Source organism: Lingula anatina, chromosome 6 (genome assembly GCF_051362555.1).
Source record: "Lingula anatina isolate TDL-2025a chromosome 6, LinAna3.0, whole genome shotgun sequence".
NCBI lineage: Eukaryota > Metazoa > Brachiopoda > Lingulata > Lingulida > Lingulidae > Lingula > Lingula anatina.
In genome coordinates, this window is record NC_141772.1 from 15,856,286 (window position 1) to 15,881,269 (window position 24,984).

The 24,984-nt window shown below is 38.1% G+C and overlaps 2 long non-coding RNA genes across 2 annotated transcripts in view; one reads left to right on the top strand and one right to left on the bottom strand.

Moving 5' to 3' along the window:
* Positions 1–5,128: 5,128 nt before the first annotated feature.
* LOC147761241 (uncharacterized) lies at positions 5,129–8,499 on the bottom strand. Its single transcript, XR_015335295.1, has 3 exons — positions 7,333–8,499; positions 7,005–7,125; positions 5,129–6,748 (listed from the first exon to the last, which is right to left on the bottom strand). It is a non-coding gene; the product is annotated as an uncharacterized LOC147761241 (long non-coding RNA).
* A 1,580-nt stretch (positions 8,500–10,079) lies between these two features.
* Positions 10,080–24,984, top strand: part of LOC106172224 (uncharacterized) — a 32,706-nt gene continuing 17,801 nt past the window's right edge. Inside the window, exons 1-2 of the long non-coding RNA XR_015335053.1 lie at positions 10,080–10,518; positions 19,501–19,555. This is a non-coding gene — a long non-coding RNA (uncharacterized LOC106172224). The remainder of the gene's footprint in view (positions 10,519–19,500; positions 19,556–24,984) is intronic.

Sequence of the window (24,984 nt, forward strand, 5' to 3'; positions counted from 1 at the left end):
TGAGCTTGATACCACCACAGTGTCTCATTGAATGCACTAGAGAGATTACCAATATGTCATAAAGGCATGATGTGCTTTGCAAAAAATAAAATAAATTGTTTGAAAGGTGAGCTTGATACCAGAAAGCGCCCCATTGAATGCACTAGAGAGATTACGAATATGTCATAAAGGGACGGTGTTCTTTGCAGAAAAATAAAATAAATTGTTTGAAAGGTGAGCTTGATACCAGGAAGTGTCCCATTGAATACACTAGAGGGATTACGAATATGTCATAAAGTGATGGTGTTCTGTTATAAAAATATAATAAAATGTTTGAAAGGTGAGCTTGATACCAGAACGTGTCATGAATGCACTAGAAGGATTACTAGAAGGATTACCAATATGTCATATAGGAATGGTTTTCTGTTCAGAAAAAGAAAGGTAGGCTGTAACATCAAATACCAACTGGCTTTATTAAGTTATTCTAGAAAGGCTTATCATTAAAACTGACATGATGCCACCAAGTTTCTTTTACGTGAATTAAGTTTTTTTTATCTCTTGCGTAACGATGATGAAATAGTAAATCATATCATAGATAGCAAACGCGTTTAGTCTCTAGAAAATGTACAACTTCCATGGACTTTATAATTTTTTCAGTGAGAATATATTTAAAAATTGATAGGGAACTACAACTTAGAACAGGGCTGCAAATACTGCTATGAAATACATCATAACCTAACCTGCACTAATCATACGGGCCCCTGAACTTCCATCTCTAGGACTACTATTCCTGTCACACATGCAAGATTGGGGTTTTTCCGACCGGCGGGGAGCCTCCTCTGCCTTTTTCTTTTCCTCTTTATATTATCCTTCCCTTCGTTTTTAACGTCCTCTCTCCACAGTAAAATCCCCCCCCCCCCCCAAAAAAAAAGTTTGTGTAAATGAGAAATCTCCTAAGGTAAGCGTAATAACACCCGATCCGCCTACCGATCTTTTAAAGAATCTAGTAAACCTCGTTTTACGTGCCATTGTAGGCCTAGAATAGTACATTTACATCGTAAGTGTATAGATTGATCATGTAAGTAACAAATTGCGTTTCATGCACACAAATTGATGGGCCCTGTCAGTAAAGAAGAGCTGCGTGCCTTGTCAAATTACATGGTGTGGAAATGTCGAATTTCCACGGCAAATTAGTTGACCAGTGAGGCTAAGGTGTATTTCTGTGATACCGCCTGTACTAGTTCACTTCGAGAGGTCCTTACCTGCCACAGGAGGTCTACTCTCTTTCACAAGTTATCCACTAGTTTGTTTTCTTTCTAGAGCAAGTGTCTTTTGTAACGTCCAGGTTATTGCTTGTACGTTGACGAACCCTCTACTATGTTAATTTTTGGGCACCATCTGTATCACATATTGTGTACGGTACTTTGTGAGAGGTGTGATGCAGACTAAGTGTTTCTTGTTTTTAAAGATATTAATAATAAATACCTCTTTTAGGACATCAAGAACGAGTTTGGCAAGCAAACCAAATTTAGCTTGTAACCAACAAATGACACACATATAAAATAACATTTGAATTTAAAATAGAATGTTTTCGCAATATGTTCTTTACATTTTCCTTTGAAGGTTTTTGGAAACCTATGCTAAATAGATCTTATTTCGTCCGGTATGTATACCTTTTAAAATTTTATCGTTTTCTTTGTATAACTAACAATCTCTTGGTTGCTACTGCTTGGTTGCTTTTATAAACTTATTATAATACTTCCCTTTGATGCTTTGTCAATTTATCTTTCATGAATCTTGTCCAAATTATGAGATATGGGATAGCCTTTTGTCCAAGGTTATGCGGATTATTTATTGTCTGCATGGCAAACAATGCTGATAGCGAATAATGGCGTTTTTGATATTTTTACTTGTTTTTGAGTGTTGGTTTGAATAGACTTTTGAAGTTATTCCTTTGAAACGTATTATCCACAAACTGATGTGGTTTTCGATGGTCTGTAACTCTAAGAAGATCTTTGAAATCATAATCGAAAGCACATGTCAGGTAAATCCGGAAACGACAATTGTAAATCTAAGAACAGAACCGATATTATATAAAGATATATCTTGAAGGATGCCAAACAGAATTACCTTCGGATAATATTAATTTTAATGATTTACGATTTAATGAAGAGTTATAATAGTTTGAGAACCACTAATGAAGAAAGAAGCGCCAGGCGTCTATCAAATTCCCGCCGCCCACACCATGTGCGCCGACCCGATGATGCTGTAGTCTACTGATGCTGATGCTGATGGAACCCTCCAATGGGTTCTACGTTATAACCAACAGACATCCCTTGCGTTTACATACAAGACAGCTGATGTGATCAGTTTGCGTATACTTCAGTAAAGACGTACACGTTAATCCAGAAATGACAACAGGAAGTCTCCCAACAGAAACGTTATCTAGTGGGACGTAAGAGGCCAACGGATGAATACACGGCAATGTTCCTGGTCCAACAGATGTTTTAATGAAAAGCTAAAATCCAGAAAAATTTTGTTTAAAGTCTAATCATACACCCGGACAATAAAACTTGTTTTGGAAAATATCCCAGACAACAAGAATCATTTCAGTCCGCACGTATCCAGGTCATTATATTGCTGTTAAGGGCAGGCTCTGGCAAAATGCCGTAAACACCAGGATAAGAATTTTTAATCTCATCTGATTTTTGGAAAACGAAATTTTCATCAACCAATTCATTTCCTCAGTACTTTCAAATCTCAAGGGTATAAGTAATTACATTATAATGTTCCGAGCCTTGTACAAGACGAAAGAAACGTTTTTCAAATCGTCCAAGCGGAAGCTCACCACTGGAGCCATACAATTATTATTCCAGTCGGGGGAGTTGATTGAAATGGCTCTCCTGACTAGGTTACTTGATGAACTAAATTGGTGCTCTTTTTCTTGTACAATCCACCTACCAGATTGGAAGGCGATTGAAAAAACAAATCTGAAAGAGTTATATTTAGGTGTTAGATGGCATAGTTGATGAATACCAGCATGTTTCCTACCTCTTTTCCTCCAAACAACCCGATCTCCATCACGTAAATAAATAAAATAAAGTAATAACTCCCCACCCCCACCCCACCCCCACATACAAAGAATAAAACATAAAATTGTTGGTCACTATTATCGAACTATTGCTATGCTTAACGGCACCCATTTTATTTCGCATCTATGGCTTGATAGGTGGCGACCATGAGTTTGGGAGTTTGAGAATTGCTCAGATGTGCATCGTGTTTAATATTGTACGGAATTTAATTATGTTTGCCATTCTGATTTCATTGTGATGCCACCTGATGAGTAATAAAACGTTCACCCACAAAACAATCCAAATTTTCATAAAGGCACTTCAATAAAAATTTTTTCTAAGGTCAGTGTACTTATATGGACTAGAGATGAAAAAGGGAGGGGGGAAGCAGGGTGGCTGTTTACAGTATTTAGTATGAAAAGCTAAATGTTTTAATAATGGCCTGTGTTCAGCGCGAATTACACCAATAAATAAATAAATAGAGCAAGTGAAACTTAAAAATAAACTTACGAAAAATAAGTTGGCAAAAATGTACAATGCAAAAATATACACCCCCAAAGGTGCGCGTACGTGTACGTGTTTTAATTTTCAATGAAAAAAGACACAGGAAACAAAAAAAAAAAAAAAAAAATTGAACGTTTAAAGCGTAATGGGTCTCCGGTACCTACGCCTTTAGCAGAGTGGATTCCAGGGTAGTTTTGCTGGGCACGTAGTAAAATGATCGTAATTACTGATACTATGATTCCCAGCGGATTCCCGGTACACACATCGTTAGGAAAATGGATTGACTGGCCACGTAGACTAAGTCGAATTGGTCATTACTATTGATACTACTGCCGTACGTCTCAAGCAAATGTCGAGAATTTGGCCAATTATTCAAAATGATCGAACATTCAACCAAACAACTGCACTTCAAATTCGTTTTGTAAAGTTTTCCTTTTATATATGCAATAAAATAGGGCAATACTTCAGATGTGTCAGTCCGTTAAATGACGATTCGAATTTTTAAAAGCATTACCAGCAAAGATGTACAGCTTAAGCGCATTACTCTGCCATGGACTATACTTCCTTGCAGTACCCTTGCGAATAAGATAATGAATGGTAGCTTCAAATGTTTATCTCAACACCAGCTGAAAGATTGGGATTAGTTTCACTGCCTAAGAAACGTTTATTGTATACACGTATAATGGGCCTAAATGTAGATGCATTTGAGATATTGTCAAAACTTGGGAACCCGCCAATAGGTTCTGAGTTAGCAAAAGCAAAATTCACTAACACCTACGTACAAAACATCCGCCCAATTGGATGGTGATCCAAACTGATTAACTGGTTATTAAAAAGAAATGAAAATGAACAAAAGAGATAATTTCATTGATGTTTAACAAAATGCTCCAACTCTTTTTGTATGTGTATTGGAAAGCTAAAATCAGGCATGTTTTGATATTGATTCGAGGCAGATGGGATATCAATTTCGTCATTGAAATAAATTCTAAATGACCCCAGATAGTCAAACAAGTAATTCTTGAGTCGGAATAAAAATCTCTAATAAAATAAACACGTTAATTAATTTATTTATTTAGTAAAAAAATTTCGAAGATGCACCTGTGTTTTCAGAATAATTAACAAAACATTTATGTACAAAGAATAATCAAACAATGTTTTCTTGTGACATGTTTTTACAATCATTCAATTTGTGCGATTCCTTAGACTTTTAATAGTAGAGGGAATGTCTTTGGAAAAGTCTTTTTTAAATCTTAAATTTTGCTTTTATCTGAAATGGTCTTTGTCTTTGACAGAAAATTTCATTTTGCTGTCTGGAATAAGTACCGAATTCTGCTCTCAACTGATTGCATTAGCCTCATCATTTGAAAATAGCTTGCTAGACTGAAAATACTGACGAACAGAATCCAGAATGCGAGCGCGGGGAATCTTTGGGGAAAATCTTTTTAAAATCCAAAATCCTGTTTTTATCTGGAAATTGTCTTTGCCATTGACAGCTAACTTCGTAGCGTTACAGCACAAAGTCTTCATTATCCAAAGAGAAGATCCAAATACCACTAAATTCCCATTGTGGTTACTTTTAATCAGATTATCTCTGTCTTAGCTGATGTGGCATTTCCGATAAAAAGATCCTCATTTGTTCAATGAAGAGGTGGGTGCTGCATGACGTCGGCATTAGTCAAAGTCGTAAGTGCCAAATGGACGCAAGAGGCGCCAATGTAATGATGATATCGTTCCCTTTTCCCCTATAGGCTTCAAACGAACTATGGATTATCTCCCTAGGTAAATGAGATTAACCTAACAGCAATGTGGTATTCGCTGCCCGAACAAGGTGAAGTTTGGCGGCCTTTGCCTTACTGTACAAGGTCCCATGTATTGTAAATTTCAGCCCGATGTTTGGTACTGATAAACTTTTTTTTAAACATTAATTCATCTTCTTCCGTTTCTTAAGAATTTACTTAGTTATTGGTGTGATTCCCGTCGTGCCGCACAAATATCTATATTCTTATTTAGCTTTTCATGATAAATGTTATAAATCTCCAGCCTATTACTCCATTTTATCTCGAGAACAGGGAAGTAATAAAATCAATCACCGTTATTGATAATGATACATGTAGGAAATAATCTTACTCACAGATTAACTAGAACATACCTGAATCATAAAATCGTATCATACAGCATCATAAATAAAGGCGGCCAGAAGGAAGTTTCAAAATAACTTTTGTTTTTCCACTGCAAGGTTTTGGCACAGTTTTCAGGAATACATGCAGGTCTATACATGATTTTAATTTCAATTTAATTACCTAACTATAAAATACAGGAGATTGCTTAGACGACTGCAGGGATTATTCTCCGGATATAGAAACTTGGCGCACAAAAGGGACACCATCATCAAACAACTTTATCTCGACACAGAGGTGAAGGTAAAAAAAAAAAAAAAAAAAAACAGATACCATTAAAATCTGCACGTACAGCATCAGGTGGTCGACGAGCAATGTAAACACAATTCAGGTGTGGAAAGCATAACTCACGGCTTTCTTGGCAGAATAACAGAGAATGGCTTTCACAAAATTAATTCATCTGACATCGCCTCTGAGGGCGATTACAACGGTATACAGTCAACTTTTCCGTTCTGGGCACATTTCAGCTATCTTCTCCCGCTCTGACAGGAATGGTAGTCCCAGGAATGAAGCTTGAGGTCTCATATGATAAGTACAGGTTAGGCTTAGACGAAAGTATCTGGGTTCGTCTATGGCACGGTCTATGTAAATCGGACGGGAGTAGGTTTCCCAGCGGACTTCTAATCCTGTCAATCCTGGCTTAGAACCATGCAATCTTTAAGGGGACAGATAGGGTTAACTACGCTTAAAATCATGTTTTTGAGTTTTTTGTGTGTTTCTATTAATCAAAAAAGTATCTAACGTTGGCTGTAATAATTATTTTGAATTTGCACCGCAAAATGTGCCTTTGATGAGTTTTTCAACCGGCACGCGCCCCAGTCAGGCTGACAACTAAGCCACGCCTCTGTTGCTAAGGGCCGTTGCCATGAGTGGGGCGGAGCATAGGTAATGAGTTATAAGCCGATTACGTGTGCGGTAATAGGTCATAAGTCTTACATCAGCTAAGCAGTGAAGAAGTCGAGTACGCTATGGGGAAGAGAAAAGTTCGTGGCATCCGTCCGGCCCAATGTCTTGCTTCTGTATAAAAAATTACAAAAAATGAATGTTATAACCAAGTGATAGAAACTGGATAAAGTCAACTTCTAATAAAAATCTTATTTGACCTTTTAAAAGTCAGACTCTGTAAAGAAATAGCCCTGCACTATTACAAAATACTTTAACCAACACATTTTACACGTTTGTAATAAAAAGTGAAAAACAACATTTTTGTCCTAATGTTTTGCAAAGGAACTCTGAAGATTGCTATATTAAAAATAACGTGTTTTTTTTTTACCTTCAATGCCCTTGCCCAAGAGCTGTAGTGCATGAAACGAATTTTAATATGTGTTTTTCCTTTCATTCTTGCGGCTGTGACTGTATGATCTAATCCTTTTGCGAACTCTTTCCCATCAAACCTAAAAATAAAAGGAAGGTATGATAAATACGACGCACGTGGTACCTCAACACATCAGACTTATTCATAAGATAACTTCATTCAGTGCCCTGTGTGATCTAGTATTAGACGCAATCCACGGTAAAATGCCGACGCAACTTTTACATGCTTCAAAAGATTTGAATAGATACTTTTTTACAATCAACACGTTCGTGGTTTCAAAACTCACCCACACTCAGCCATTTCACTCAAAAGCCTTCTCTCAGCCACTTTTATCGCTGATTCTTGTGCAGCTGAGCGTCTCCCCTTTATCTTAGCTGGCATTTTGAGAAATACTGCTATGAGATAATCGCTGGATTTTTCCGTTGATCTGACGATTACCAAGTGTCGTGCAAAATAATCCTGCAGCGTTACCCGTCAAAAAAACTCGTGTTAACACAAGTGACGGACACTTGCTCTCGACACAGTTTTATCTGATCACTTTGCCGATAACAAAGAAGGAATCTCTCAGGTAAAATTACTCGATTGCCGAGGAAGAGCCATTGAAACGATCAAATGCAACTTCACACCTCTTAATTGCGGTTAAACGTAATCGCCTTTGTTAGCGCTTCCTTCTAAATATCCTTGACACCCTACGGGGCATCACTAGGCTAGGACCCTCTCCAGAGCTGTCAATCAAAGTGGCGGCACGCTTACATGCCTAACGAGTGGTCGGAAAATGTAACAAAAGCACGATTTTCTGCCCCTTCAAAGCACCCAAACAAAATATTTTTAGATGACAATAAGCAATGGTTCCATCTGATCGTATAACCGATAACAGGTAAATTTGCCAGCTAAGCATTTTGACTAATAAGCCCTGTTAACCAACCTGTGAACGTTTTGGCTGTTTTAACAGCTTTCTATATTGACGAGATAAGTGAATCGCTGCCGAGTATATCTCACTATCTGAGCAACCGATCGTTACAAAAGTTGCACCTATTGTTGTTAGGAATGTGGACTACAGCATGATATCAGGGGTTTAAGAGGAAATTGTTTGTTTGAAAGTTATCGCCTTTTAAAGTGAATAACCCATTGAAATATGGGCTGATTTAACGTAAAAGATGATAAAATCAAAAGTAAATAGTTAAAGACAATTCCCTGGTACCGCGCTGTAGTGCTTTCACCCAGCTTTATGAGGCCTTTTGAATCACTTGAATAGCTGTCTTGGTTATAGAGAAAATCCCAATACCGAAAACGGCATTTTTCCCCTCAAATTGGCGCCAGAGCGTCATCCGTTGGACACTGTACTTAATTCCCGTCTTTAATTGGCCTTTTGGGAAGTTTGTTTTAATTTTTTATTAAAACTTACAAGCCCAGGGCTTTGTTTCTATGACTTTGGTCCTTTTACTATAAGTCCCCTTAAATAATGCCATGTGAATTAATCCTGTACTGATTTCTGACTCATTGTTAGAACCGTTTAACAAGACGTTTTGCTCTTGCATAAGCTAAGGTATGGGTGCGTAGAAAATAAAATCTTAATGGGGTTTTCAGAGTGGAGATGCTCCTGCAAGTTAGTTTAGAGGGGAAGCGTTGAAGTATTAAGTAACGTAAGTGACATGGACCGAATTTGTCAAATGTCGAGGTACAGAAACTTCGGATAGTTAGAGGAAGGGGCGCAGAAGTATAATTATAATTATTATTGTTGTTGTTATTGTTATTGTTGTTATTTATTTTACTACCATCATCTATTTATTCTCATTTTTCTCAAAATCGGACTGGACATGCCATCATGTAAAACAGTTGACCTTTGTCAGGGAAGTTTTAACATGCCCAGTAGGCTCTTGGCTACATTTTGAGGTCGACTATCTTATGCTGTCAAGCGGAAGTTTGTCACAAAACCTGCGTTCAGACTGGTCAGGGCGAGGGGTGCTGGTGACATACCTGTTTCTGTGAACGAGACGGAAAATCCTTCACTGAGAACATGAAATGTCCCAAGCGCATGCGCAGTGGGGACTCTTTGTGAGCACCGCGTTTTTATTCACATTTTAATAATTCATGTCTGGAAGTAGACCACAACCTATTCTCAAACCACAGTGTGTACGAGTAGTCTGTTACAAAATCATTGTATGGCATAGTTTAAAAGAATCACAAGTCTTGATGTGAGATTCAAAATTCAATAATAAATATCTTGTAAACAAAACAGAAAAATGATACACTGTAGATCCCATTTAACCACCAAAACGGCATATATCGCAATTAATTGAAATATATGCTTGCCATCGGACCACGTTGACATTAATAAGTGGCTACCCTTCGTAATAATCTCTTTACACTAAGAGATTATTTAAAAAACTTACTTAAAAAAGCAATCGGCTTACTTTGAATGTTAGAACGGATTCATTTACCATTGTTGAGTATGGGAACATCGTCGTTTAACCCAGAAAAATACATTTTATGGCATTTTCTCGTCAAAATGAAGACTATTTATCCCTATGAGTTGTATACTATTTTAGAAACCCCTGACATCAGAGGGTAACCACAACCCGCCACTTCACAATCCTCTTTATTATTCTGGATTTTAAACGTCCCTAAGGCAGGATTATAGTGCAGAATCACAGCCCAAAGTGCTTATTGAAAAGGAACATTTTTTGTTCAACACAAAACTGCTTTTTAATCATTCAATCATTCATGCGCGTTTATGGACAATGGCGCCAATGATTGACAAAAGCCTTCACGATGCCAAAACAATAACAAATCCATTATCGTTAAAATGAATAAAAAACATATCCTTCATTCTAACAAGTGTTTATAGCAATAGTAGATTATTAAGAAAAAGATGCTTAACATTAGGTTCATTACATTCCCTACAATAAAATCAAGCGTGCTACGCACACAAAGTTATGCATATTCATTTTCTTAATGACCCGTAACGGTCATGTAACACGAATAAGAATCCGACGCTCACGTCAGCGAATCTTATAAATAGCAGCGCACCTAAAGTGGTCCTCTAGTATCCTTAACGTTCCCACTGTGTTAAGCAACACAGGTACACTGTTAATTCACTACTATAATGAATATGCGGGTCTGATCGGGTCGCGTATTTTACGTGTATGAAATAGAAAAGACAGCGTGCCAGTTGTAAAAGGGTGCGTTGCTTTTAGCTACAGTCCGCTTCGGTTGTAGAGAGGGTCGGTGTTAACGGCGCCATTGAAGAAAGGAGTGGTGTATACTTTGCAAATGCAAATCGCTGAGGGCAGGAAGGAAAATAACTAACGTGGGTAAAAGAATTGCTGTACTGACCACCTTCATACTGTAACCATTGAATACAGTGATGGTCGTGTGTGAGACTGGCGTTCTCTTGACTTGCTGTTCATAAGGTGTAGAAGGACTGGCAGCGGAACAAATACGGGAATTTTTGAGGGATGCCTGTTTTAAGGTGAGAGATATACCGACTTTTAAACGATTGTAAACAAAGGTACGATTAGCGTTTAAACAAGACAGTATGTAAAATAATAGCATCATTGCACCCGAGCCGTGATCCGAGGTTGCTAAGCGACGGGGCAAACTTCCCCCTGTTGCCCAGGGAACGTTCCCTGGCCGCTATGCCGTGAATTGCCTTGGGACCAGACACGGAAAAGCCTCGAATGCCTCATGCTGAATAAACAGGGTTGATCGAGTATCGTGATCATTTTAATAGCTGTGAAGTGAAATTTATTCGTTTCGCTGAAGTATTTCTTAATCTATTTTTCCTACAAGTACGTTTTTCAAGAGCAAAGACTTTTAAAGTCCTATTTGTGATCAATGAAAGTAGCAGGTATGTTGTTTGGTTTTAATCTCGTCCTGTTTACTGGATAAGAAAATGAAAGACGTAGATATTATGTTAGCATTAACAAAGCGCACGCTATGAAAGTAAACAAGTGGTAACAAAACTACAAATACATGTACGTTAGGTTATTTTCTACAATGACCAGTCTAACAAGTGGGCCAAACCTTCTTTCCTGAGGACATTTTACAAATGCTGCTGAATACTGCTATGTTTATTGTTGTGATGTAACAGTATATGCAGTGCATTAACACGACCAATTTTCAGTAAATATGCTTAACCGTGTCAATTAGACTTGCGTGTCTGACATATTTTAATTACTCATAGGGAAATGTAAACAAGCTGAATTATCTCTCGCCTGAAGCTTGTCTTTGCCTGGAACTCATCCAAGGAGGTCTATATTTTTTTATATATAAGTCGTATAGTTAATCTTGTTGCCGTTCTTTTTCTTTTCTAGACCTTATTTCAATGATCAATTCCTGCCACAGATTTTACATGTGTTAAGTCGAGAGTTTATGTTTGGTTTTTAAGCCTTGTATTTTGATTGTGATTGTTACAATGATAGGACTCATTTCGAATGACACTATCGGTTTACGTTGATCGATCCAACTCTACGGGGGCTCTTGCTGAGTGCAAACACTTTAACGGAATAACACGCTCCCTTTATTGCCAACGTACTCATATAACCACAATCTTTTTGTATTCAATTCAATGTCAGGAGGAGGCGTGTCATTTAGTTGATCTGATTGCATTCAGCGAGAGTCCCAGTGGAAATGGATCGGACTACGTAGACCGATAGTGTTATTGGGAATGAGCCCTTAGTTTCAGTGCACAGATTCATATCCGTGAGACCGATCTTCTTCCTCTGACGACACAAACCGACATTACCATTTAATCTTTTAAATCTTTTTAATTACTTTTAATCTTTTAAATTTTAATGATAATAGTTTATAATGCATCAGTTTGTTAAACAAATTTATAAAATTATGATAATCTAGTCTTTAACCATTTATGCAGATATCAGGTACTATTGCCCGACAAAGAACGACGACCAGCTAAACGATAATCAATATAAGAACTTATTGAACTAAACTATTACAAAATTAATCATTTGACCATTTTTTCCGCATGCTATAAAATGATCAGTACCATTCACGGTTGCCACACTAAAAATTCAATAAATTTTGCCGTCTCATAATTCTATCGGCCATACCCAAAGCCTTGGCTAGGACCCCCTTTACACTGGACGGCGTCCTTCGGTAAAAAAAAAAAAATGTGGCCAGGACGCTCAACGGTCGCCAAAGCAATTAAATCGTGTCTCAGTGTAAAGGCGTCTGCGTCCGTTGTTCGTTCTTTGCACGAGCGAATGTAAATTTTACCTGTAAAACTGCGAGCGACCTGTGCGTCCACTGAGCGACCTGCCTGACTCCCCTGTGCGTCCCGCGGCGTCTATTGCTATATTAAGCGACCATTGAGGATCCACGTCGCGTTCACTGTACCTTCACAGCTTTTTGCCTCCTGCTAGATCGATGTGCGTTGTTTTGACGTCCTTCTATATATTCTGGCTCTTCTATATTTTTCACCAGTTCTAACCAATTTAGAACAACTACAAAAACGATACATTTAATTAGGAATATTTATTTTCAAATTTCAGTAATGCAAAGTTTTACTTTGAAAAAAAAAAAAAAAGTGTTTATTCCTTATTAATTGTTTTGTTTTCTGGAGATCTGCTTTAAAATAGGGTGACCGGGTTAGAACTGATGAAAAATATATATATGCCCAAACAAACCCCCAAACTACGCTCTTCTGTCTTGAACAGGGGACGCACAGGTGAGGCAGGCAGGTCGCTCAAGATTCGGTCGTTCAAAGGACGCACAAGTTAAGGGACGCAGACGCCTTTACACTGAGACACGATTTAATTGCTTTGGCGACCGTTGAGCGTCCTGATCACATCTTTGATCGTAGAAGGGACGCAGAAAGGACGACGTCCAGTGTAAAGAGGCCTAACGCAGCTTAACAATTTTGATATCATACACTACTCTCTTATACGTATGATTCTAAAACCAAAAATGGAACATGATAATCAGGGTGAATATATTTCGATAGCCACCAAAAAACGCCTCAGTTTGAGAGTTTCACTCGGCGGAAACCATCATCATCATCACCAACATCAACATTATTAAGATCATTCTTCGGTTTTGGGCGGTAGCAGCATGAGGGTAGCAGCATGTTTAGACTAAATATGTCTGTCCCTCAGTATTGAAAGAATCTTACTTGTTTGCAAACCACTATCATTTATAATGGTGTCAGAGTAAGTTACGTATGTCTGTCTCTGTTAGCCTTTCCCAACCAGGTGCCTGAGTAAATACCGGTATTAGTTGCATCTGAAACAGATGCCTTCCAGGATGAAGGCGGACAATTTCCACAGAACAAAACTCCTGTCGTGCAATTATTTTATCCACATGTTCAAACCTAATGAACAAGTCGGTCGTAATAGGCCCCTCATCACCTGCAGCATGGTGGTTATTTGACACCTGAGCATTTATCTTTCAGTACACATACATCTGTAAAAGCACCTAGTGCTTTTGACGTTTGCCCCCGAGGAGGAGGTCAGAAACTCTGGTTAGAAATCTGATATTAATAGCTGTCTCACAAAACGGCGCTACAGGTTCTTAGCCCTGTAAGTGAGGTTGAGCCAGTGTCGCAGGAGAGCAGACGGCTGGGGCAGACTATAGCTTTTTTACTTCTGAGAGAGATAAAAAAATCGGTGCAAATCAAACGTGTGTGTGTGCGCGCACACGCGCGCGCGTGTGAATTATCACGTTTTGTGAAGGCGGTGTTCTTAGTTTAGGGCACTCAGGGCAAGCTAAAAATCAAGGCTATCCAATATCGGTTTTAAAAAAAGTGCCTTCGTATATGTTACGAATATTGGTTAGAATTAACAGATTTCTCACTTACAAATGAGTGACACTTATTGAAAAACATAATCTTGCCAAAAGAAAACAACAAAGTCGGATGTTTCATTATTTACACCATAGAACACTTTTAGGCTGGGCATAGTTAGGAGGTTATCTGTCATACCCGACCTCCTAAGATAAGACCCGGAAATATCACCCAAGAACCCATGAATGTCACTGCACCTGTTCTGGATAAAACTGACCCCTATCTTCTGTATTTGTGATCTGTGTAGAGGTCTAGCAATTCGTTGGAACGTTTACAGCAATATTGCAGGCACATTTATCCACATGTTCAAAACTCCTCTCACTATTCGTTGGACCCAGCAATTTCAGTTTTAGGTAATATTAAATTAAAGTTCGAGTCATTGCATTCGAGAAGGCTTCGCTGATTATTCATAATCACTGCTGAACTGATGTGTCCGGATACAATCAACTTTTCTCAATGTTAAGGATTTTCATTTAAATGTGTCCCTTTGCCAAAATGTGTCTTTATAAATGCCAAATTCCAGGCATCAATAATAGTCTGCCTGATTGTAACTGGTTGAAAGACTAATAATTCTTCTTCAAAGATAACATTGCACAGCGTTACTGAGAAAATGACTGACAAAGATGATGCCCAGCTAATATCTGATCCTGGGATATGACGGTTGTTACACTGTGACATATAATGGGCCGTAATACTGCGGGTGTAATAAAATTTCTGAGGCTATGGGTTTTTGTTATTCTTCCAATATGTTACTTATTTAATTATAAATAATACTTTTGGTAGCTGCCATCTATACCATGTTGATAATTACGTCAGTACATATGCCGCTGCTGCTTTTGTGGTTCGACAGTAACATTGGCCATAGTGTGTAATGTCCTTTAGTCTATATTTTCAACATATTTCTGATATATTAATCTTTTGGATTGTTCATTAATTTATGAAAAAATGACAGATTCAAACTTAGTTGAAGATAATGGGTAAAAAAGTAGCAGATTTTTTAACGTAAGAAATAATGCAACATTTTGACTTTTTCTCATTTTTTGCTGCAAGAAGGCCATTTTTCCAGATAGGTCTTTGTGGAATTATCTCTTCAAAGTATTTTTCTAAAGAAAATTTAATCTGCATTATGGAAGATTTAGTGACAAGGGGAAATATTTGATAAAGAAAGAGGCAGGCCCAGGTACGTTTTGGAGGCGGGTCTTAGACTGCATTCCCAGAGATTTTGATCGATCCATCCGGATCGACCTAACTCCCTGGGGGTTCACGCTAAATTGCTGTCAGTGAAGCGCGCACCATAGTTTACTACCCCCTTGCAACTTTTACTAGGCGGAACAGACATTTAACAGACATTATATTTTCAACATATTTCTGATATATTAATCTTTTGGATTGTTCATTAATTTATGAAAAAATGACAGATTCAAACTTAGTTGAAGATAATGGGTAAAAAAGTAGCAGATTTTTTAACGTAAGAAATAATGCAACATTTTGACTTTTTCTCATTTTTTGCTGCAAGAAGGCCATTTTTCCAGATAGGTCTTTGTGGAATTATCTCTTCAAAGTATTTTTCTAAAGAAAATTTAATCTGCATTATGGAAGATTTAGTGACAAGGGGAAATATTTGATAAAGAAAGAGGCAGGCCCAGGTACGTTTTGGAGGCGGGTCTTAGACTGCATTCCCAGAGATTTTGATCGATCCATCCGGATCGACCTAACTCCCTGGGGGTTCACGCTAAATTGCTGTCAGTGAAGCGCGCACCATAGTTTACTACCCCCTTGCAACTTTTACTAGGCGGAACAGACATTTAAGCCTGTTAAGCTGACACCAATCTAGTGAGACTCCCCAGGGGGATAAATCGATTTTAATATCTATGGGAATGGGGTCTTATACCTGTGGTGTTGTGGTCCTTACACGCTTCCGTACAAAAATAACCGCTACGTCTTTTATTTGGCTTCGGTGTTAACGTTACAGAGAGTCCCCCATGATAAAGAGTCCGCTTCCCATTCATTTGTATAGGTAAGCTTCGTCGTAGATTTTGACCCACAAAGGGCAGGCTAACCCGAATCGTTATAACTAATAAATGGGGGGTGGACTGTGGTCGTGTGAAAAAAAAAGGTCCTCCAAAGAGGACAGGTGTGACAGGAATGATAGTCCTAATAATGGAAGTCCGGGTAACCATATAATTAGCAAAGGCTAGGATTAATCGGAGTATTGGGGTTTGTATATGGAGCAAATGTCACCTCTACATTATGATGGGCAACATACTACGGTTTCTAGTGGACTTACCATTCCTGCCACACCGGTTCGGTTAAAGGTGACACTTAATGTGAAAAGGGCCTGTGACTATAAGAATACTAATACGTTGTTAAAATACTCGAATATGGATATTTATGCACGAAATATAAACTGCGTCTCGCTTGGCAATACTCTATCTATTAGGAAAATGAAAACATTGATGTAGAGCCAATCATTAGAACCTATGTTTAGAATTATTAGGAAGGACCTTGTAGTTGTACTAATGACTTGTTGATGACGGATTAAAAACAACCCGTGTTTCAGACAAGATGAGAATGAAATGTCTAGAGGGATTCATAGAAAGCCAGTCGATATTTCTTGTCCTAAGAATGAGATAAACGTTTATCAAATTTATCAAACCGGTTAAGCGTAGCGTCATTAGCGCGTTTAATCAATTACCAAGAACGGTACGATATTCTTCTTACAAAACAGCGATATCCTCTCTAGGGCACTTTCTCATAAAACAAATTAGCCCAAACACGTGAAACCTAAGTGAAAATCACCATGGCATAGCCTGGTCAATACATTTAAATGTACCCATGAGGTTAGTACTGTTTAGCCTAGAAATATCGTTTCTGACTCCTTGTTTAATTAACCCCCATCTTCTTAATAACGCTCCACTTAACTAAATGAAACGTTCTGGTGATTAAATGTTACCTTAAGAACATAGGCAACGGGACGTTGTTGTTTTAAGTCACCAATCCAATAAACAACATCTAATTTTGTTATTACTTTTTCCCCCAGATCTATACTTGGAAAGTAATGAATTTGTAAACAACAAATATAAGCGAGTCCCTAAATGATAGATGTAGATTTTCTGCAGGTAAAGTAAAATGGTGGTTTAGTGCATTTAAAGATACACGTATCCACACTGTATACTATATAACGTCTAGTAGCTACACTGCAGTCAGGGAGCATTCCTGGCCTCAGATTAACCAACTGTTGCAACGAGCACAGACAGACAGAGAAACAGATGAGAAGCGGATGGAGTAGCATAAAATCCCACGCAGTGTGGTAGGTAAGGTTTCTGTCAGACAGACAGCAGGGCAGACAAACAGACAGACAAACAGCCAAAGAGGGAAAAAGCACCAAGTAAGTAAATGAAAATACATTCAAAGAATCCGGGCGAAATTCTGTATACGCGGCTTTATGCAGTGTGAGATAGAGAAACAAACAAACAAACAAACAAACAAACAAACAAACAAACAAACAAATAAAAAAAAAGAAAAAAAAAACATCGAACGCTTTGTAAATGTCACAGAAACCACGTGGAAATAAAACTCCCGGAAACCAACACCAATTAACGGAACTCGAGAGGTTGTCAATCAGTCAGGAGGAAAGCAGAAATTATAATTATTCCTACCTTTATAAAAAATACAGAGCATAAATGATTTCGGAAATGGCAGTGGTCATATCTGACTTCTTAATGATGCCGACTTCCAACACCATGACCACTCCGAATCATAAAAAGAGATGATTCCAATAAATCGCAACCGAACACGACAGAATAAGCGGGTGATGATAAATTGGACGTAGTTCTTAATGGCTCTAATTAGACATGTTTGATAAATAGTGTAGAAGAACTAGTCTTGGAATGATGTAATGGTGGAGATAAATCATCAGTAGTGATAGGCCTATAATCGAGTTACCAACGATTTAGAATGAAAGACACACAAACCTAGAAGAGAAAATGCAAAGGGAAAATAATTACGTCTTTTTGAGCAGAAAAATTAAGAAGGTGCATGTTGATTTCATTTGTGTCGTGTAAGAAACTGGCACAGAGGGGCTATAAGTGTTCACATGACGCCCCTCACGAATTCTACCCATTCATTTTGTTATGCTGTAGAAACGATCAACTGCATTGGGGATTCCTGACCCCACCTCCCTTCGTTTTCTGAAAAAAAAGCAATATTCCCCTCTTGCATAATGAAATTTGACTACCTGAGTCATAGCTCTAAACAGTACCAAATGGCGCCGTTGGCCCATCTAAAACACCAAAATTTTGAGAGGGCCCCGAACCCCATGCCAAGGGGGCGAGGGGCGACCCTGCAGGTGACCGAGTTTATTGTATCTGATTTCATGCACCCCCCTTCGAATGATATAGTATTATAAAGTGTATTTTATATTATTAAAACAGTATAGGATGGTACACTTGTTCTTGTACTACAGAAGTGCTGTGACATCGATCGGGTACCCGAAGCGTGAAGACGTAAATTGCGAAAAGTTAAATGTACGAGTCAAACACATAGGTTAAGTGATGCAGCAATAGGACGGTTGATAGTTCCCAACAAAGGGACTTCCGGGTAATATTGGCATCAAACCAGAAAAACAACTCTAGAAGTCGGCATGACGTCACAAGTGTCCGGAGCGTTGTCAATGCAAGCGCAATGTTTGGGGGACAAATGTGATGCGACTTTCGGTTTTCCCCATAGTTTGTAATGGACGGCTATTATGCCCAATATATAAAACAGACCAAGAGACCTTCCTAAGTAAAATCTCAGTCATAAAGGCTGATACAAGGTCACCAGAAAGTAAAATATGCAAAGTGTTTAACATTGCAAACAAGGATAATTTAGCCTCTCTTTTCAATTTTATTATAAAATCATTAAAAAAAAAATGAAAAACTAAGTTTGTGGTCCCACTGTTGTGAACAGTGACTACAGTGGGAAGAAAAAAGTGACACATTTTTATATCTGTTTTCTAGTTATTGGTGTAATTGTAGTTCTTCCCCCTTCCTTGTAAATTTGAATCACTCCATATTATGTAGCCATATGCTTCATGATTTGTGTTTGTGATAAATTTATAAACATGCCAAGAAGTTAATCTCACTGCTTATCTTGAATATTTCATTTATGGAAAGATATTTGTTCAGTCACTAACTGGCAACGCAATTGCCAAATACAGAATGGTAATGCACTAATTGTATTGTTGTTTTTTATATTATATTGTACAAGGTTATGATAATTTACGTATCAGTATAGAAATAAATTGAACGGAATTGTTAGAAAAACTCTCCTCTTCAAAACCTCATTACAAATACCCGCGGCCACAGTTTCACTTGTATGAGGAAACAAAAATCTGGGCTAATGATACCCTGCTGCAGAATAGATAGAAAAATTACATACGTGTACATGTACCAGAATATAGCAATATGACTCCTCAATTAATTATTGAACTATTATACCAGCATTTAAGATAACACACGATAATTCTGTACTCCTTTAAATAAGATGTAAACTGTTGTTACTTATACAATAACTTTTTCCTTTGTGTAATCCTGCATGGTTAGCTATAAAAGCAACATATTCCATTTATTTCATAACCATTAATTAGCGCAATGTTTGTGCAATTTACAGGAGAATAGAGTACACCGTACAAGTTGATTGGCTAGTAAACAGACAAGCAACAGGGGTAAGTACATCATCATTATTAGGCTTCAAAATGTATGTTTCCTCCAGTAAAATCTGGGTAATATAAGTATGTGAAAAACCTCGAGCGAAGATCGTAACACCGAATGTTTGACGAAACTGCTCGACATCTGTTATTATTTTAGTTATTTTTAAATTAAATTTACTATTGTTTAGCGAACGGAAGAAAGGAATCTACCTCCCTAAAGCAAGTACAATTGGTCGGAATTGTAAAAAATAGAACGATATAAAACAAACATGCAACTGAGACTTAAGATTTTTTCTTAATCGCTGCTGTGGTATGTTCTAAAAGTGAGATGCAAATAGTAACCGAATTGTGTTAATATATTTAAAAAAACTTGCTTCAGCCAAAAATGTTAAGCTATTGCTCAGGTTAATAACGAATTCAGATGGATGTCTCCCCTTTTTTGGGATATATTGCTTATTTCTAATAATGGGTTCCTATGGTTTCTTAGGGCATTTTTGTTGATAACATAAAATAAAACAATCGAATTAGCCATTATGGGTAACCATTACAAGAGCTGAGTCCCATTATCCAGTAGACTGATAAACCGATCTTTATAATTACATTCTCATGGGATTTTACCTGCTTTTCACACTTATCTCATAAAATATATCACATTACAGATAACTAAATGATGCTGGGTAAAAAAAACAGTTGACCTCAGATAGTTGTCGTTGTTTGTTTCATAAATGGAAACGTGCGGCTTTTGGTCAGATTATTAACTCAGTAAACTCTTGTAGATGGTGAAGTTGATTACCAATTTACTAAGATGTAGTTCGACATATTGTTAAACGCTCGGTGCAATAAATGGGTATTGTATTTCTTTACTTGTGCATAAATTATATGAGTGACTTTTTTATGGTGAATGGAATTTGGATTGGGTTAGGCGATGTTTTATGTCGCTTGTTATGCCAGGTTAGTCCTTTTAGTAACAGTCAAAAGAGTTTCTTTTTGAGAGAGAGAGAGAGAGAGAGAGAGAACAACACGCAAAAGAAGTGCAATGACATTGCACTCAGTTCAAATGTAGTAGAAAGTTATCCTGTCATTTACTAATCTCTCAACAAACCGGATAACAACATATAATCAGGCAAGAAGTCTCTTGTCAGAAACGTGACACTTTAATGTAGCAGCCAAATTGAGTTTTGCGCAATTTGCACTTTGAGAAAATGTATTGCCGCTACTTTGGCCATTGGCGTGTTAGTAATCAGGAAGAATCTACATGTATAGGTCAGATGCAGAGGAGATATGCGGCGGATAAATAGCTAGAACACTGACACCGTGTGTCCTGGTTCTGATCTTCAGTACTGTTGATGTGCAATACGTGCAACAAACTGTGTAACAGAATGTGCATAATGTATACTCATAGACACACAATTGGATCCCTGCCATAATCATTTTGGAGCGGTGTATAGAAAATCCATGATATCATTTACTTTATTCAAGTATCCCCGCACCGCAAATTATGGTGAACTTTGTGTGTGTGTGTGTGTGTGTGTGTGTGAGTATGTGCGAGCGTGTGCCCATGTGCGTTTCTACAAATGTATCACAATCTAGTTTAGTCCCTGAGTCTGTACGGCAAGCTACCCCATTGGTAAACCACACTATGTACATCAACGGAGTTGTCAAATCTTCGCGTTAACTCTCTTTCTAGGCGTTTTTTGTCATCGATTCTTTGCGATTCCAGCTTGTACCATCGTTTTGCTCACACCACGACTTGCGGATCATTCCCATATCCTGTCTTACTAACTGTTGATCGATCTATATATCGCTTAAACGAGTACCATTCAGCAATAAGAATACCAATCAATTTTGATGTCAGTTTCCATTTGTACTGGTTTGGAAAAGAAGTAATTTCAGTAAAACGTTATTTCCAAACTGCCTGTCGAGTCGACAGTAAGCAGTTATTTTGGTGATATCATTAAATCCAGGCTAAGTCTGATGGAAGTGCACTCATTAAAGATACTCTGTACGGGATTTACCTGACGAAGTGAATTTTCCTGGAACAAAAAGCAATTTCTGCTACTCGTTCGACCCGTTCCTGCGGTTGGATTCGATGTTTTATTCCATTTATTAATGATATAGATTTAATTTAATGATTTAGTTCTAAATGACTGAACCAATTTTCTTGAGATAAACGGTGTATTTATCCGAAAAGCAAAGCAGCGCCCACCCCACTTTCTTGACAACTCTGTACATGTACTGTAGCAATCTCGCTAACTTAAAGTCATAAACCGATGCCGCCATCACTTAGAGCACTTGGCACCGGTTTGCACGCAATTCAACCGGTGGGACAAGATGGTTCACAGGTGACGAAGTCCGTCAGGATGTGATCAGTTATATTATTTTGAGGGCATTAATTTATGGCATTTCTTTGTTAAAAGTAGTCAAATAGTATTACCTGCCCTTAGATAAGGCCAACAAAAAGTGTTTTACTGTACATGTATGTACATTTCAAGTAAAAGACGCATTTTCAAATTTTGACGCTTTGTCCCTCTTATCTTCCATAAGGATTTGGACACCCCTTTTTTTAACAGCATCAAAGTGCCCTTCATGTCTGTCATGCAATACACTGACGCGACACGGTTATTTTTAGTTAAACCCCGGATTGTGCACGCTGGCCCCGCAAGGTGTCGCCTATGGAGGTCGTGCAGCACAGCTCATTAGGCCCATATGGTGAACAGTGGCAAAGGTGACAGGTGTTTCCAAACATTTTTTCATAACCGTGATTGATTCTCATTCCATTCACAGATTTGATATCGACGGCAATGCTAAACAAGCATAGTGCTTGTGGCACTTGCAAAAGTGAGTCTAGGTACGTTGACAGGTCGCATAGGTGCCCCAGATTAACCCCCGGCAGAGAAGAGACTCCAAGCAAAGAACAACACAACCTGTAGATACTGAACATTTGGCAAAAGTTAAGCAACACTGGATTTTGGCAGAAGTCGAGAGGAAATTCATTAACATGCCAAGTTCAAGTTCAAGACTTGGCCCTTGACACCAGCAACGCTCCCCTTAGTCAAGAATCTGAACGAGACAGGATGTGATCCTGCGTTCGGAAGGTACATTGTTTATTCTATTTTCTACGGGCGTTTTTTTGTAATTTTATCAACTTGCTTGACATTTTGTTCCCTGGTGCTAGTAGCGTACACTATCTGCGCTGTAAACCCATTTATCAATGCTGTCATCTTTACCTGTATCTCTATTTTAATAGATTAAAATACTGGTAGTAAAATACCAGTGGCACGTACGTTTGACACATTTCAGTAAGAAAATAAGCCATGATGCTTATATTAATTTGCAATACTTAATTAAGCATCATCCTATTAATGAAAACTTTCAACCTTTCAATATCATTATACAATAAAACTATAATGGTGGGAGCTGCCATGAAAAAAATGCTTATTTAAAAGAATTAATAAAAGCAAATAATATGTGATTTTATTCCATTTGGGATACTTTTAATCTTTTTTCAAACCCGTTAATTATCAAACATGAGACTTATTTTCAGAAAATCCACAGATATTACTGCATTGTAACCCTGTTGATACACAGATCCACAGTTCTAAGTTGCAAATACCTTTCAGACACCGACTGATAAGATGTTTATAATTATATGTATAAAGTAGTGAAAATATCACATAATGTGTGTGCAGAAGATATATTTCTACAGGTATCTTTCATTCGTCAGCCATAAAACTTGTACTCAATAAATGTAGACATTTGAACGAGCGAAAAATCTACATACAGACATGGCAGTGTTGTGCATTATATTGTCACCAACCTAAAACTGAATGGGTATGTAAATAACAAAGGGAGTCTCCCTTCCATTTACTGGCATTCTTAATACTGAAAAACAAATTACACCTTGCAGCCTTCACTGTCCCACTATTTGCAGATAGTGTTCTAATCACTGTGTACTTTTGATGCATAGACTTTGTGTCATGTTGTCATGTAGAATTTTTGGCTGAATGTTATCTGATATGCCCACAAGTAATTATTTTTGGATGTCTTATGGTATGTCATGTGATCAAAGCGATGTTTCAGAGTCCTTGAAAGACCTTGTGAAAACCAGGAAGCAGTTCGCAACTGACAACTGAATCTCACCAAACCGCGATCGCTTCTTCTTCCTGGTTTTCACAAGGTCCTTCAAGGACTGTAAAACATCCCTATAATTGCAGCAAGTACCATAAAACACCCAAAAATGAGTAGATATGGGAATATCAGATTACATACATGCAAATATTCCACATGACAACGATTTACACCCTCGCGGGAATGCTTTTCCTTTGACGGTCTTTGTCGCGCTGTTGGTCGATGCAGCATATATTTCAAAACAAATTGACTGCATACGCAAGATTTTGCACCTTCAAGTATTGTAACACGTTTGCATGTGATGTACATGTACCTTTATTTCTACAAGTATTTTCTGCCCAAAGTACCAAAAGAAAAAGTTATCTCACTATGTTGTTGGAAAAACTGCTTTTTTTCTCTGAGGCCACATCTTCACTCCCGTTCACCTCCAGCTAAAAATGACCTCTTACACCACTACACGTCACTTCCGGCACAATCCTATCTCCTCGGGTACCCTCTATTCAATCATGTTTTAGCAACATGGAATTATCATTAACTTTGCTGATTAACGTGTACACAGTACCTTGCTAGCAATTCTGCTCTTTTTCCACCAACTCGCCACCTACAGACTAACCACATCGTTTCAAAACAACGTTGGTATGAAATTCTACATTTAGTGTTGGCAGTTTCGCTCCGGAGACGTCGTCTTCGGTTAAAAACAGCCAGGCCTACCCAACTACCAGACTCGGCACCTAAGGATCCTGAATTAACCGGTATATCGGACCACGTTTCCCCGTTTTCAATGTGTGTGTCAGATCGCATTTCGGAGTATCATACCCCAGAACAAATTTTGTAGCACGACTGCGGGCTCATCCACGCTCGGCTGAACAACCTGAAACTGTACTCTTACTATTTAGAGTACTCTATTTTATCGTCTCTATGGGGGTATATGGGGACTTTAGGACATTCGGTTTGAATGTTTTAACCACTTTTGATAGGGCTTTTTTGCATTGTATTAGATTAATGTGGCAGTCTAAGGTTCATCTAGGTGGCTTTCAAATTTATGCGCCCGGTTTTAAAATCATATAGCAATTTTTTACGACAATCGTTTACTATCCAATCAAGGTGACAGCCGAGCATGCCAGGGCTCATCCTGTCGGTGTTATGGCTGATACTCCGAAATGCGATCTGACACACACCTTGAAAACGGGTAGTGTGGTCCGATATACCGGTTAATTCAGGATCCTTAGGTGCCGAGTCTGGTAGTTGGGTAGGCCTGACAGCGTATCGTTTTCGATCATCTTTGCATTGCTTCTGTACAAAATGTCCGCTTGCTG